Raw genomic sequence first — 6575 nt, forward strand, 5'->3', positions numbered from 1 at the left:
TCCACGAGGAAGTGGATGCAGCTATCCGAGCAGAGATTCCTGAGATGTTTGGATCTATCAAGACCACCTTGATACAGACGTTCGATGAGCGATACGCTGCTATCACTGAGGCTGCTGTTGCCACGGCCACTGCAGCCGTCGCCGCTGCTAGGCTCCAGGGAGGTGACTCGTTGCTGTTCCGAGAGTTCAGCAACACGAAGCCACCAGATTTTGATGGGACGCAGGATCCGATTGCTGCGATGAGGTGGATCTCTAACATCGAGGGGTGTTTTTACATGTGTTCATGCCCCGACCACTTGATAGTTCGGTTTGCGCTGAACCAGTTTCGCTTGGGAGCGAAGGACTGGTGGAAGTTTGTGACAGCTGGTTTTACCCCTGCAGATCATGCTGCAGTGTCATGGGAGAGGTTTGTTCAGATGTTCCGAGACGAGTATTTTCCCCCGGTGGAGAGGGAACGTTTGGCATAGGAGTTTCTGTCTCTCAAGCAGAAGACAGAGTCAGTGACTGAGATTTCGAGGATGTTCCATGAGAGGGCGATGTTTGCCCTGAGCATGTGTCCACTAAGCAGGCACGTGCGAGCCGATATCTGAGCATACTGAGGAGGGACATACGAGAGTTCGTGACGAACTCGTCGTATAAGACATTGGCCGAGTTTCAGGACAATGCCAGGAGGAGGGAGATTGAGCTTGAGTTGCAGACCTGGGAGGTGGAGGAGGAGTCCCGGGGGAGGGACAGGAGACCAGCTCAGTCGCAGCCGGCGATGAAGCGGGCCAAGCCCCGTGATTCCAGAGTTGGGGGCCAGAAGGGTCACACTTGTGGCAAGTGCGGAAAGAGTCACGAGGGTTCTTGCCGTTTGGGGATTTGCTACAAATGCGGAAAAGAGGGGCACATGGCGAAGGATTGCCCCAAGGGATTCTCGGTTTGCTTTCATTGCAACCAGACCGGCCACCGGAAGGCCGAGTGCCCTCAGCTCGTGCAGGGATCAGCCCAGGGATCTGCACCTACTTCTGTGCGTGCTACTGAGATTCGGCCAGCGAAGGTCGAGACACCGAGGGTTCGTGGGAGAGCCTTTCAGCTGACAGCGGAGGAGGTCCGCGCAGCACCTGATGTTGTGGCTGGTACGTGTTCTTATTATATTCTTTTGAGATATTATGTGCTTATATTGTGATTATATATAGGTACTTTTCTTGTGAGTTATGTGCCTGCTTTGGTGTTATTCGACTCGGGTGCGAGTCGATCCTTTGCATCATTAGCATTTAGTCGTCACATCAGTATCCGACGAGAGGCGTTGAGTCGGCCTCTGAGAGTTTCCATAGCCGATGAGCATGTTGTGTTTGTGTCTGATGTGATTCGTGGATGTGAGCTTGAGATCTTCGGAGTTAAGTTTCCGATAGATCTGGTACCGATCGCGATTGGGGGGTGTCTGTGTCATCGTGGGCGTGGACTGGTTGAGTCAATTTGGAGCTGTGATCGACTGTGAGCGTCAGCTGGTGACCATCCGAGACCCTAGTTGGGGAGTGCTTACAGTATATGGCGAGGGTACCCGATCTGGGTCGGCATTTTGTTCAGCCGCCAGAACGAGACAGAGTCTTCAGCAGGGTTGTATGGGATTTTTGGCGTATGTGATGGATACGCGGGCTACTGCAGAGAGATCGAGTTCTATGTCCGAGGTTCCGATAGTGTGCGAGTTTCCAGATGTTTTTCCCGAGGAGTTGCCGGGAGTGCCTCCCGAGAGGCAGGTAGAGTTCCGGATTGATTTGGTGCCGGGGGCGGCGCCTATTGCCAAGGCACCTTATCGTCTTGCGCCACCGGAGATGCAGGAGTTATCCTCACAGCTGCAGGAGTTGTTGGGGAAGGGGTTTATCAGGCCGAGTAGCTCGCCGTGGGGAGCTCCGATCCTTTTTGTCAAGAGAAAGGATGGTTCACACCGGATGTGCATTGATTACCGGGAGTTGAGTTGAACAAGTTGACGGTCAAGAACCGTTACCCACTTCCGAGGATCGACGATATGTTCGATTAGTTGCAGGGGGCGTCTTGGTTTTCCAAGATCGATATGAGGTCTGGGTATCATCAGATGAGAGTCCGCGAGGAGGATGTCCAGAAGACGGCCTTCAGGACACGTTATGGGCACTATGAGTTTGTGGTGATGCCCTTCCGGCTCACCAACGCACCGGCAGCGTTCATGGACCTCATGAACCGGGTGTGTAGACCCATGTTGGATCGTTCGATGATCGTGTTCATTGACGATATTTTGATATATTCGAGATCCAGGGAGCAACATGAGGAGCATCTGAGGGAGATTTTGGGTGTATTGAGATCAGAGAGGCTCTACGCTAAATTCTCCAAGTGTGATTTCTGGTTACGAGAGGTCCAGTTCCTAGGACACCTCATTAATCATAATGGTATTTTGGTTGATCCGGCCAAGATTGAGGCAGTTATGAGCTGGGAGGTGCCGAGATCCCCCACTGAGATCAGGAGTTTTCTGGGACTGGTCGGATACTATCGGAGATTTATCAGAGATTTCTCCAAGATTGTTGTCCCTCTCACCAGTTTGACCCGGAAGGGCGTTGCGTTCACCTGGGGTCCCGAGCAGCAGACCTCATTTGAGACCCTTCACCAGAGATTATGCGAGGCTCCCGTGTTGACCCTTCCAGAGGGAATGGAGGATTTTGTGGTTTATTGCAACGTATCTATTACGGGCATGAGTGCGGTACTGATGTAGAGAGGACACGTGATAGCATACGCGTCGAGGCAGCTGAAGCCTCATGAGACGAGATATCCCACCCACGATCTGGAGCTGGGGGCAGTGGTGTTTGCCCTCAAGATCTGGCGTCACTATCTGTACGGGGTTCCGTGTACCATATACACACACCACAAGAGTTTGAAGTATCTTATGGATCAGCCCAACCTTAACATGAGACAGAGGAGATGGTTGGATGTGGTGAAAGATTACGACTGCGATATCCTGTATCATCCGGGTAAGGCTAATGTGGTGGCCGACGCCCTGAGCCGTAGAGCAGAAAGTACCCCGATCCGAGATGTGTGCATGAGGATAACAGTGATGACTCCAGTTTTAGATATCATTCGAGAAGCCCAGGCGGAGGCCGTGAGGCCAGAGAACCTCAAGAGAGAGCGAGTGATTGGACAAGTGTCCGAGTTTGTGACGGACAGCCGAGGACTTATGACCTTTCAGGGGAGGATTTGGGTGCCTTATTCGGGCGGAGCTCGACGCACACTGATGGAGGAGGCGCATAGATCGAGATTCTCGATCCACCCCGGGGACACTAAGATGTATTTGGACCTGAAGAGAGATTATTGGTGGCCCTGTATGAAGAGGGACGTTGTGTGGGTAGTCGAGAGGTGCTTGACCTGTCGTCGGGTTAAGGCCGAGCACCAACGTCCTCATGGCAAGTTGCAGCCACTGGAGGTTCCCCAGTGGAAGTGGGAACAAATTTCTATGGATTTTATCACCAAGTTGCCGAGGACCGCGCAGGGTGTCGACGCGATTTGGGTGATTGTGGACCGGTTGAAGAAGAGCGCTCACTTTCTTGCTATTAGTGAGAGCTCTTCTGCTGAGAGGCTAGCAGAGATTTATGTGAGAGAGGTGGTAACTCGGGATGGGGTGCCAATATCTGTAGTGTCCTATCGGGACGTTCGATTTACTTCCAGATTCTGGAAGAAGTTCCATGAGGAGTTGGGTACGCGATTGCATTTTAGCACAGCCTACCACCCACAGACGGACGGACAGAGTGAGCGGACGATTCAGACACTCGAGGACATGCTTCGAGCATGTGTTATGGATTTCGGTGGAATTTGGGACACATACCTACCCTTGGCTGAGTTTTCTTACAACAACAATCACCATTCCAGTATCGGCATGCCTCCTTTTGAGCTTCTTTATGGGAGGAGGTGTCGAACCCCCATCTATTGGGGAGAGGTAGAGCAGCGAGTGATGGGTGGCACTGAGATAGTGCTCAAGACAACTGAGCAGATCCAACAGGTCAGACAGAGATTACTGACAGCTCAGAGTCGCCAAAAGAGTTACGCGGACAGGCGACGATCCGAGCTCGAGTTTCAGGTTGGAGATTTCGTTCTCCTGAGGGTATCCCCATGGAAAGGGGAAATACGGTTCAGGAAGAGGGGCAAGATGGGGCCCCGATACACCGGTCCTTTCAGAGTGACCGCTAGAGTGGGTAAGGTAGCATACCGTTTGGAGCTACATGTGGAGTTGAGCCAGATCCATAACACCTTCCACGTGTCCCAGTTGAGGAAGTGTGTAGCCGATGAGACGGCAGTAGTACCACTAGAGGACATTCAGGTGGATGCGAGCCTGAATTATATCGAGAGACCGATCGCGATTATGGATCGGAAGGTAAAGGTTTTGAGAAATAAAGAGGTGCCCCTGGTTCAGGTTCAGTGGCAACATCGGAAGGGGTCCGAGATGACTTGGGATCCAGAGTCCAAGATGCGAGAGCAGCATCCGGAACTATTTGAGGAGCATGACTTCGAGGGAGAAGTCTAATTCTAGTGGGGGAGAATTATAACATCCCGGGATCAGGTATATCTCTATGGCCCTTCATTTTTCCTTAAGTTGTCAAATGTGGTCCTTGAGAAGTTCATGAGATAATCGAGTACGTTGGCCGTACGTGAGAGTACGTTGCGCGTACTCGTGAGCGTGTTCTTGACGCGGAGGCCACCTAATACGCTGGGCGTACCCGTGAGTACGCTGGGCGTACTAGGCCCAGAATGCAACCCTAATTTGGGGTGAGCCCCTATATAAGGGATATGATGGCCTTATTTCTGGCCACCATTCCCAGAGAGAAAACCCTAAGAGCACCATAACTTCTGTTCTAGAGCTTGTATGTGTGTGTGTGTTTGAGCCTTGAGAGTGTTTGTGTGATTTTTGAAGAGAAGAGAAGGCCTTGAAGAAGGAGGAGTTGGAGCCCAACCTTCTAGATCCGTGCAAATCAGAGTGAGAAGCTTCTTATTGAGGTATAAAGCTTCAAACTTTGCCTTTCCTTTGTTATGAGCATGATGTTGAGCATTTTAGGGTTTTGTACCAAAAAGGTGGAGTCTTGATGAGATCTTGAACTCCAGAGTCTAGGATCGGCCCCTTTTGAGTGTATGAGTTGTGTTATGTCATAAAAATCCAATCTTGGTTGGTGAAATCACTCCATGCATGAGTTATGAGACCCTTGAGACAAAAGAGTGTAGATTTTGGGAGTTTGGTGCCTAATCAGCCATGCAAAGGCTTAAAGTTGATGACTTTAAGGATTAAGAGACATTAGAGAGTCCAGATCTGAGATATGAGCTTATGTCTTAACTGGTTAAGATCAAAAATGTGAGAAGAGGGAATCTGGGGCGTACGCTGGGCGTAATCCCAGTACGCGTGGTGTAGGGGTCGAGCATCCCCGATGCCTTCATGGCAGCCGAGTACGCGCAGCGTACTCCCTGCCGTTGACTTTTGTTGACTTTTAGGGTTTGGTAAAAAGTGTGGACTATTAAGCCAATGGAGGGGTAAAATGGGCTTTTCACCCTTCTGTGAGTGTGAAAGGGTTAGTCTAGTTCTTGAGAGCCAATATTGTTTAGGGATGATTATTATGTGCTAGGCAGAGGCAAGACTGGTGGGTAGAGTTCGAGATTCCGAGTTCGAGGTTTTCATTTGCTAGCTTACGAGGTGAGTCTTTTCACTATACATACCTTGAGTGGTAATTTTATATGTGACCAGAGGGTCTTATGTGATTGAGCTGTGTATTGAGATATCCTGCTATTTTCTATGTGACATGCTTACTATGTATGATATTGAGCTGTTGAGTTGAGGGACCAGAGGGTCCATCTGAGTTGTGGGACCGGAGGGTCCCAGTGAGACACATTGACCGGAGGGTCTTATTGAGTTATAGCCTCGAGTGGCTGATGAGTTGTGTGTGGTATTTTGGGGAACTCACTAAGCTTTATGCTTACAGTATTATGTGATATATGTTTCAGGTAGTTCCGAGGATCGCGGCAAGGCACCGGCATGATTGTACACACTGGCGGAATATGTTTTTTTTTATTCTGGGGATTGTGATTTACATTGGGACATGATTGTCATTTTGGATACTTATGTTTTCGAGATTGTGAAATGAGAATTTAATGTGTTTAAAAACGAAATTTTGTTTAAAAATTTACGTTGTTACAGAAATCACCCGTATGTTCACTAAGAGGGCAATGTTTTTCCCGGAGTTTGCTTCCAAGTAGGCTCAGATGACACGATAGCTGAGCATGCTCAAGACTGACATTAGACAGTTCGTTGCTACCCAGCGATGTGATACGTTGCTGGATTTACAGGAGTCCGCTAGGCGGCGTGAGCTGGAGATTGAGTTGCAGTTGCGAGAGCAGAGGCACGCCCCGGTGCAGTCACAGCCGGCGCCAAAGCTGTCTAAGACCGCTGATTCTAGGGTTGGAGGTCAGAGCGGCCGCACTTGTGAGAAGTGTAGGAAGGGTCATACCGGTGTTTGTAAGTCTCGTGGTGCGTGCCGCAAGTGCGGAATGGAGGGGAACTATGCGAGAGATTGTCGCCAGTTGTCCCCGGTTCA

This window comes from Lactuca virosa, chromosome 5 (genome assembly GCF_052849685.1).
Source record: "Lactuca virosa cultivar CGN04683 chromosome 5, Lactuca_virosa_CGN04683_v6, whole genome shotgun sequence".
NCBI lineage: Eukaryota > Viridiplantae > Streptophyta > Magnoliopsida > Asterales > Asteraceae > Lactuca > Lactuca virosa.